Source organism: Eurosta solidaginis, chromosome 2 (assembly GCF_040869045.1).
Source record: "Eurosta solidaginis isolate ZX-2024a chromosome 2, ASM4086904v1, whole genome shotgun sequence".
In the NCBI taxonomy this organism is placed as follows: domain Eukaryota; kingdom Metazoa; phylum Arthropoda; class Insecta; order Diptera; family Tephritidae; genus Eurosta; species Eurosta solidaginis.
The window spans coordinates 93771619-93782456 of NC_090320.1; positions in this window are offsets into that span (position 1 = coordinate 93771619).

Sequence of the window (10838 nt, forward strand, 5' to 3'; positions counted from 1 at the left end):
TGACACTAGAATTTGTTTGTACGATATGGGTATCAAATGAAAGGTGTTAATGAGTATTTTAAAAGGGCGTGGGTCTTAGTTCTATAGGTGGATGCCTTTTCGAGATATCTCCATAAAAGTAGACCAGGGGCGACTCTAGAATTTGTTTGTACGATATGGGTATCAAATGAAAGGTGTTAATGAGTATTTTAAAGGGGAGTGGGCCTTAGTTCTATAGGTGGACGCCTTTTCGAGATATCGCCATAAACGTGGACCAGGGGTGACTCTAGAATGTGTTTGTACGATATGGGTATCAAATGAAAGGTGTTAATGAGTATTTTAAAAGGGAGTGGGCCTTAGTTCTATAGGTGGATGCCCTTTCGAGATATCGCCATAAAGGTGGGCCAGGGGTGACTCTAGAATTTTTGTGTACGTTATGGGTTTCAAATGAAAGGTATTAATGAGTATTTTAAAAGGGTGTGGGCCTTAGTTCTATAGGTGGACGCCTTTTCGAGATATCGCCATAAAGGTGGACCAGGGGTGACTCTAGAATTTGTTTGTACGATATGGTTATCAAATGAAAGGCGTTAATGAGTATTTTAAAAGGGCGTGGGCCTTAGTTCTATAGGTGGACGCCTTTTCGAGATACCGACATAAAGGTGGACCAGGGGTGACTCTAGAATTTGTTTATACGATATGGGTATCAAATGAAAGGTGTTAATGATTATTTTAAAAGGGAGTGGGCCTTAATTCTATAGGTGGATGCCTTTTCGAGATATCGCCATAAAGGTGGACCAGGGGTGACTCTAGAATTTTTTTGTACGATATGGGTATCAAATGAAAGGTGTTATTGAGTATTTTAAAAAGGCGTGGGCCTTAGTTCTATAGGTGGACGCCTTTTCGAGATATCGACATGAAGGTGGACCAGGGGTGACTCTAGAATTTGTTTGTACGATATGGGTATCAAATGAAATGTGTTAATGATAATTTTAAAAGGGAGTGGGTCTAAGTTTTATAGGTGGACGTCTTTTCGAGATATCGCCATAAAGGTGGACCAGGGGGACTCTAGAATTTATTTTGTACGATATGGGCATCAAATAAAAGGTATTAATGAGTATTTTAAAAGAGCGTGGGCCTAAGTTCTATAGATGTACGCCTTTTCGAGATATCGCCATAAAGATGAACCAGGGGTGACTCTAGAATTTGTTTGTAGGATATGAGTATCAAATGAAAGGTGTTAATGTGTATTTTAAGAGGGCGTGGGCCTTAGTTCTATATGTGGACGCCTTTTCGAGATATCGCCATAAACTGGACCAGGGGTGACTCTAGAATTTGTTTGTACTATATGGGTATCAAATGAAAGGTGTTAATGAGTATTTTAAAAGGGCGTGGGCCTTAGTTCTATAGGTGGACGCTTTTCGAGATACCGACATAAAGCTGGACCAGGGGTGACTCTAGAATTTGTTTATACGATATGGGTATCAAATGAAAAGTGTTAATGAGTATTTTAAAAGGGAGTGGGCCTTAGTTCTATAGGTGGATGCCTTTTCGAGATAACGCCATAAAGGTGGACCAGGGGTGACTCTAGAATTTTTTTGTACGATATGGGTATCAAATGAAAGGTGTTAATGAGTATTTTAAAAAGGCGTGGGCCTTAGTTCTATAGGTGGACGCCTTTTCGAGATATCGACATGAAGGTGGACCAGGGTTGACTCTAGAATTTTTGTGTACGTTATGGGTTTCAAATGAAAGGTATTAATGAGTATTTTAAAAGGGTGTGGGCCTTAGTTCTATAGGTGGACGCCTTTTCGAGATATCGCCATAAAGGTGGACCAGGGGTGACTCTAGAATTTGTTTGTACGATATGGTTATCAAATGAAAGGCGTTAATGAGTATTTTAAAAGGGCGTGGGCCTTAGTTCTATAGGTGGACGCCTTTTCGAGATACCGACATGAAGGTGGACCAGGGGTGACTCTAGAATTTGTTTGTACGATATGGGTATCAAATGAAAGGTGTTAATGAGTATTTTAAAAGGGCGTGGGTCTTAGTTCTATAGGTGGATGCCTTTTCGAGATATCTCCATAAAAGTAGACCAGGGGCGACTCTAGAATTTGTTTGTACGATATGGGTATCAAATGAAAGGTGTTAATGAGTATTTTAAAAGGGCGTGGGCCTTAGTTCTATAGGTGGACGCTTTTCGAGATACCGACATAAAGCTGGACCAGGGGTGACTCTAGAATTTGTTTATACGATATGGGTATCAAATGAAAGGTGTTAATGATTATTTTAAAAGGGAGTGGGCCTTAATTCTATAGGTGGATGCCTTTTCGAGATATCGCCATAAAGGTGGACCAGGGGTGACTCTAGAATTTTTTTGTACGATATGGGTATCAAATGAAAGGTGTTAATGAGTATTTTAAAAAGGCGTGGGCCTTAGTTCTATAGGTGGACGCCTTTTCGAGATATTGACATGAAGGTGAACCAGGGGTGACTCTAGAATTTGTTTGTACGATATGGGTATCAAATGAAAGGTGTTAATGAGTATTTTAAAAGGGCGTGGGTCTTAGTTCTATAGGTGGATGCCTTTTCGAGATATCTCCATAAAAGTAGACCAGGGGCGACTCTAGAATTTGTTTGTACGATATGGGTATCAAATGAAAGGTGTTAATGAGTATTTTAAAAGGGCGTGGGCCTTAGTTCTATAGGTGGACGCTTTTCGAGATACCGACATAAAGCTGGACCAGGGGTGACTCTAGAATTTGTTTATACGATATGGGTATCAAATGAAAGGTGTTAATGAGTATTTTAAAAGGGAGTGGGCCTTAGTGCTATAGGTGGATGCCTTTTCGAGATATCGCCATAAAGGTGGACCAGGGGTGACTCTAGAATTTTTTTGTACGATATGGGTATCAAATGAAAGGTGTTAATGAGTATTTTAAAAAGGCGTGGGCCTTAGTTCTATAGGTGGACGCCTTTTCGAGATATCGACATGAAGGTGGACCAGGGGTGACTCTAGAATTTGTTTGTACGATATGGTTATCAAATGAAAGGTGTTAATGAGTATTTTAAAAGGGCGTGGGCCTTAGTTCTATAGGTGGACGCTTTTCGAGATACCGACATAAAGCTGGACCAGGGGTGACTCTAGAATTTGTTTATACGATATGGGTATCAAATGAAAGGTGTTAATGAGTATTTTAAAAGGGAGTGGGCCTTAGTTCTATAGGTGGATGCCTTTTCGAGATATCGCCATAAAGGTGGACCAGGGGTGACTCTAGAATTTTTTTGTACGATATGGGTATCAAATGAAAGGTGTTAATGAGTATTTTAAAAAGGCGTGGGCCTTAGTTCTATAGGTGGACGCCTTTTCGAGATATCGACATGAAGGTGGACCAGGGTTGACTCTAGAATTTGTTTGTACGATATGGGTATCAAATGAAATGTGTTAATGATAATTTTAAAAGGGAGTGGGTCTAAGTTTTATAGGTGGACGTCTTTTCGAGATATCGCCATAAAGGTGGACCAGGGGTGACTCTAGAATTTATTTTGTACGATATGGGTATCAAATAAAAGGTATTAATGAGTATTTTAAAAGAGCGTGGGCCTAAGTTCTATAGATGTACGCCTTTTCGAGATATCGCCATAAAGATGGACCAGGGGTGACTCTAGAATTTGTTTGTAGGATATGAGTATCAAATGAAAGGTGTTAATGTGTATTTTAAGAGGGCGTGGGCCTTAGTTCTATATGTGGACGCCTTTTCGAGATATCGCCATAAACTGGACCAGGGGTGACTCTAGAATTTGTTTGTACTATATGGGTATCAAATGAAAGGTGTTAATGAGTATTTTAAAAGGGAGTGGGCCTAAGTTCTATAGGTGGACGCATTTCGGAATATCGTTATAAAAGTGGACCTGGGTTGACTCTAGAATGCGTTTGTACAATATGGGTGTCAAACGAGAAGTGTAATAAGTGTTTTAAAAGGGAGTGGGCCTTTGTTCTATGGTGGACGCCTTTTCGGGATATCGCCATAAACGTGGACCAGGGGTGACTCTAGAATGCGTTTGTACAATATGGGTATCAAATGAAAGTTGCTAATGAGTGTTTTAAAAGGGCGTGGGCCTTAGTTCTATAGGTGGACGCCTTTTCGAGATATCGCCATAAAGGTGGACCAGGGGTGACACTAGAATTTGTTTGTACGATATGGGTATCAAATGAAAGGTGTTAATGAGTATTTTAAAAGGGCGTGGGTCTTAGTTCTATAGGTGGATGCCTTTTCGAGATATCTCCATAAAAGTAGACCAGGGGCGACTCTAGAATTTGTTTGTAGGATATGGGTATCAAATGAAAGGTGTTAATGAGTATTTTAAAGGGGAGTGGGCCTTAGTTCTATAGGTGGACGCCTTTTCGAGATATCGCCATAAACGTGGACCAGGGGTGACTCTAGAATGTGTTTGTACGATATGGGTATCAAATGAAAGGTGTTAATGAGTATTTTAAAAGGGAGTGGGCCTTAGTTCTATAGGTGGATGCCCTTTCGAGATATCGCCATAAAGGTGGGCCAGGGGTGACTCTAGAATTTTTGTGTACGTTATGGGTTTCAAATGAAAGGTATTAATGAGTATTTTAAAAGGGTGTGGGCCTTAGTTCTATAGGTGGACGCCTTTTCGAGATATCGCCATAAAGGTGGACCAGGGGTGACTCTAGAATTTGTTTGTACGATATGGTTATCAAATGAAAGGCGTTAATGAGTATTTTAAAAGGGCGTGGGCCTTAGTTCTATAGGTGGACGCCTTTTCGAGATACCGACATAAAGGTGGACCAGGGGTGACTCTAGAATTTGTTTATACGATATGGGTATCAAATGAAAGGTGTTAATGATTATTTTAAAAGGGAGTGGGCCTTAATTCTATAGGTGGATGCCTTTTCGAGATATCGCCATAAAGGTGGACCAGGGGTGACTCTAGAATTTTTTTGTACGATATGGGTATCAAATGAAAGGTGTTAATGAGTATTTTAAAAAGGCGTGGGCCTTAGTTCTATAGGTGGACGCCTTTTCGAGATATCGACATGAAGGTGGACCAGGGGTGACTCTAGAATTTGTTTGTACGATATGGGTATCAAATGAAATGTGTTAATGATAATTTTAAAAGGGAGTGGGTCTAAGTTTTATAGGTGGACGTCTTTTCGAGATATCGCCATAAAGGTGGACCAGGGGTGACTCTAGAATTTATTTTGTACGATATGGGTATCAAATAAAAGGTATTAATGAGTATTTTAAAAGAGCGTGGGCCTAAGTTCTATAGATGTACGCCTTTTCGAGATATCGCCATAAAGATGAACCAGGGGTGACTCTAGAATTTGTTTGTAGGATATGAGTATCAAATGAAAGGTGTTAATGTGTATTTTAAGAGGGCGTGGGCCTTAGTTCTATATGTGGACGCCTTTTCGAGATATCACCATAAACTGGACCAGGGGTGACTCTAGAATTTGTTTGTACTATATGGGTATCAAATGAAAGGTGTTAATGAGTATTTTAAAAGGGAGTGGGCCTAAGTTCTATAGGTGGACGCATTTCGGAATATCGTTATAAAAGTGGACCTGGGTTGACTCTAGAATGCGTTTTTACAATATGGATGTCAAACGAAAAGTGTAATAAGTGTTTTAAAAGGGAGTGGGCCTTTGTTCTATGGGTGGACGCCTTTTCGGGATATCGCCATAAACGTGGACCAGGGGTGACTCTAGAATGCGTTTGTACAATATGGGTATCAAATGAAAGATGTTAATGAGTATTTTAAAAGGGCGTGGGTCTTAGTTCTATAGGTGGACGCCTTTTCGAGATATCTCCATAAAAGTAGACCAGGGGTGACTCTAGAATTTGTTTGTACGATATGGGTATCAAATGAAAGGTGTTAATGAGTATTTTAAAAGGGAGTGGGCCTTAGTTCTATAGGTGGATGCCCTTTCGAGATATCGCCATAAAGGTGGGCCAGGGGTGACTCTAGAATTTTTGTGTACGTTATGGGTTTCAAATGAAAGGTATTAATGAGTACTTTAAAAGGGTGTGGGCCTTAGTTCTATAGGTGGATGCCTTTTCGAGATATCGCCATAAAGGTGGACCAGGGGTGACTCTAGAATTTTTTTGTACGATATGGGTATCAAATGAAAGGTGTTAATGAGTATTTTAAAAAGGCGTGGACCTTAGTTATATAGGTGGACGCCTTTTCGAGATATCGACATGAAGGTGGACCAGGGGTGACTCTAGAATGCGTTTGTACAATATGGGTATCAAATGAAAGATGTTAATGAGTATTTTAAAAGGGCGTGGGTCTTAGTTCTATAGGTGGACGCCTTTTCGAGATATCGCCATAAAGGTGGACCAGGGGTGACTCTAGAATTTGTTTGTACGATATGGTTATCAAATGAAAGGCGTTAATGAGTATTTTAAAAGGGCGTGGGCCTTAGTTCTATAGGTGGACGCCTTTTCGAGATACCGACATAAAGTTGGACCAGGGGTGACTCTAGAATTTGTTTATACGATATGGGTATCAAATGAAAGGTGTTAATGAGTATTTTAAAAGAGAGTGGGCCTTAGTTCTATAGGTGGATGCCTTTTCGAGATATCGCCATAAAGGTGGACCAGGGGTGACTCTAGAATTTTTTTGTACGATATGGGTATCAAATGAAAGGTGTTAATGAGTATTTTAAAAAGGCGTGGACCTTAGTTATATAGGTGGACGCCTTTTCGAGATATCGACATGAAGGTGGACCAGGGGTGACTCTAGAATTTGTTTGTACGATATGGGTATCAAATGAAATGTGTTAATGATAATTTTAAAAGGGAGTGGGTCTAAGTTTTATAGGTGGACGTCTTTTCGAGATATCGCCATAAAGGTGGACCAGGGGTGACTCTAGAATTTATTTTGTACGATATGGGTATCAAATAAAAGGTATTAATGAGTATTTTAAAAGAGCGTGGGCCTAAGTTCTATAGATGTACGCCTTTTCGAGATATCGCCATAAAGATGGACCAGGGGTGACTCTAGAATTTGTTTGTAGGATATGAGTATCAAATGAAAGGTGTTAATGTGTATTTTAAGAGGGCGTGGGCCGTAGTTCTATATGTGGACGCCTTTTCGAGATATCGCCATAAACTGGACCAGGGGTGACTCTAGAATTTGTTTGTACTATATGGGTATCAAATGAAAGGTGTTAATGAGTATTTTAAAAGGGAGTGGGCCTAAGTTCTATAGGTGGACGCATTTCGGAATATCGTTATAAAAGTGGACCTGGGTTGACTCTAGAATGCGTTTGTACAATATGGGTGTCAAACGAAAAGTGTAATAAGTGTTTTAAAAGGGAGTGGGCCTTTGTTCTATGGGTGGACGCCTTTTCGGGATATCGCCATAAACGTGGACCAGGGGTGACTCTAGAATGCGTTTGTACAATATGGGTATCAAATGAAAGTTGCTAATGAGTATTTTAAAAGGGCGTGGGCCTTAGTTCTATAGGTGGACGCCTTTTCGAGATATCGCCATAAAGGTGGACCAGGGGTGACACTAGAATTTGTTTGTACGATATGGGTATCAAATGAAAGGTGTTAATGAGTATTTTAAAAGGGCGTGGGTCTTAGTTCTATAGGTGGATGCCTTTTCGAGATATCTCCATTAAAGTAGACCAGGGGTGACTCTAGAATTTGTTTGTACGATATAGGTATCAAATGAAAGGTGTTAATGAGTATTTTAAAGGGGAGTGGGCCTTAGTTCTATAGGTGGATGCCCTTTCGAGATATCGCCATAAAGGTGGGCCAGGGGTGACTCTAGAATTTTTGTGTACGTTATGGGTATCAAATGAAAGGTGTTAATGAGAATTTTAAAAAGGAGTGGGCCTTAGTTCTATATGTGGACGCCTTTTCGAGATATCGCCATAAACATGGACCAGGGGTGACTCTAGAATGTGTTTGTACGATATGGGTATCAAATTAAAGGTATTAATGAGGGTTTTAAAAGGGAGTGAAGGCGTTTTCGAGATATCTACCAAAATGTGGACCAGGGTGATCCAGAACATCATCTGTCGGGTACCGCTAATTTATTTATATATGTAATACCACGTACAGTATTCCTTCCAAGATTCCAAGGGCTTTTGATTTCGCCCTGCAAAACTTTTTCATTTTCTTCTACTTAATATTTACCAAGTTTTTTTCTAAAGTTATATTTTGCGTCAATAGACCAATACAATTACCATGTTTCATTCCTTTTTTCGTATTTGGTATATAATTATGGCATTTTTTTCATTTTTCGTAATTTTCGATATCAAAAAAGTGGGCGTGGTCATAGTCGGATTTCGGCCATTTTTTACACCAATACAAAGTGAGTTCAGATAAGTACGTGAACTGAGTTTAGTAAAGATATATCGATTTTTGCTCAAGTTATCGTGTTAAAGGCCGAGCGGAAGGACAGACGGTCGACTGTGTATAAAAACTGGGCGTGGCTTCAACCGATTTCGCCCTTTTTCACAGAAAACAGTTATCGTCCTAGGAGCTAAGCCTCTACCAAATTTCACAAGGATTGGTTAATTTTTGTTCGACTTATGGCATTAAAAGCATCCTAGACAAATTAAATGAAAAAGGGCTGAGCCACGCCCATTTTGAAATTTTCTTTTATTTTTGTATTTTGTTGCACCATATCATTACTGGAGTTGAATGTTGGCATAATTTACTTATATGCTGTAAAGATATTAACTTTTCTTTTAAAATTTGAATTTAAAAAAAAAATTTTTTAAAAAGTGGGCGTGGTCGTTCTCCGATTTGGCTAAGTTTTATCAAGCAGACATAAAGTAATAAGAGTAAAGTTCCTGCCAAATTTCATCATGATATCTTCAACGACTGCCAAATTACAGCTTGCAAAACTTCTAAATTACCTTCATTTAAAAGTGGGCGGTGCCACGCCCATTGTCCAAAATTTTACTAGTTTTCTATTCTGCGTCATAAGCTCAACTCACCTACCAAGTTCCATCGCTTAATGCGTATTTGGTAATGAATTATCGCACTTTTTCGATTTTTCGAAAAAGTGGGCGTGGTTATTGTCCGATATCGTTCATTTTAAATAGCGATCTGAGATGAGTGCCCAGGAACCTACATACCAAATTTCATCAAGATACCTCAAAATTTACTCAAGTTATCGTGTTAACGGACAGACGGACGGACGGACATGGCTCAATCGATTTTTTTTTCGATACTGATGATTTTGATATATGGAAGTCTATATCTATCTCGATTCCTTTATACCTGTACAACCAACCGTTATGCAATCAAAGTTAATATACTCTGTGAGCTCTGCTCAACTGAGCATAAAAATACCCGAAAACGAGGCTGTTTGCGTGCACTGGGATGGAAAACTACTACCAGGTATCCCCAAAGCAGAGCAGAAAGAACGGGTTGCTGTTCTGGTATTACATGGGACTAAAGAACAACTCCTGGGTTTTCCTGAAACTGACAATAGCTGAGGAGTGGAACAAGCCCTAACAGTGTATGAATGTCTAGGATGTAGCCAGCTCGATCTTGGCTACATGCTTCGATAAAATAGCATCAAATACTAAGAGACTCAATGGAGCGTGCTATCTCCTGGAGCAGATACTAGGTTGAAAGTTCCTGTACCTAGCATACCAACAAAACGTTTTAGAAGTCTAGCTGATAGCGGTTTTGACTGCAATTTTGGAAGCACATCGGGACCTCAACCAGACACATTCAAGAGATTTCAAAAATAATGATCGGCGATTGGGAAATCCAATTTCGATGTAGGCGAGAATGTTTGAAACTACTGCCCAAAGAAGTAGAGAATATCACAGAAGAACTGCAAAGAAAACGAATGGAATGCCAGCCAAGGGACGATTACAAAGAGCTGTTACAGTTGGTGTAGGACCACAAAGCGTTTTTTGTGACCGCTCAAATTTCCAAAAAGCGAAAAACTACTAGGAATAGCAGCGACTATAAAATTGATAGGGCCGAGTAACTTAACGACGGGGTGGTCAGCTAATAGATTAACTTTATTTTACAATTTCAGTTCCTTAAATATAATTCAATAAGTACCGATATTCTATGGTATATATTCAAACTTCTTAAAAGGTGCTTGTCTTGTATGCTTAACGCTATTTGTATAATTCATACATCCCAACATATTTATAAAAAAGCAATTAGCAAAAAATCGGAGCGCAGCATTCTTATGCTTGCTTTCTTATATGCTTTGCCTTTTTTAAATGTGATATTAGCAAGTGTACAAACAAATATGAGTGATTAACTATAGCGGGAGTATATATGTAAATTTGTATGCAATGCAATGGTACATTAGTAGCAAACGAACAAATTAAATGGGGTTACACTGAAATGGCAGTCCTTGGTCGGGAAAAATCCCGAGTCGCTCCGGTACATAGAACCGACGGCCTTGGGAAGTCCTGAGTCCCTCCCACAAATTGTCATCCTCCCAGCAGCTCCTTGCAGCGGGACTGCTCCATATTCTCTTGCTCCGGGAAGGTATCGAACCCAATCTGGGACCGTCTCCTGACCCCGGTCCTGAGAAACGGTTTTGCTGCATCTGCCGGAAAAGAATCTTCTTAGGACGGTAATACTCTTATCAGTGTGTCTCGTGTAAGGGTTAGTTGCATCGGACAGGTTGTTCTGGGCTAGATCCCAAAACCAGACGTCCACGTAACTTCTATAAATCTTTTGTGGCTCCTTGCTGTTCACGCTCTAGGACGGCCCGTAGTCTGCGCCTTAGTGCCCCGCTACCTTCCAGCAGCCCCGCTGCTCAGCAAGCCATAACAAGAACCCGCTGCTGCTCGCGCCCTACGGCGCCATCAACTCACACGG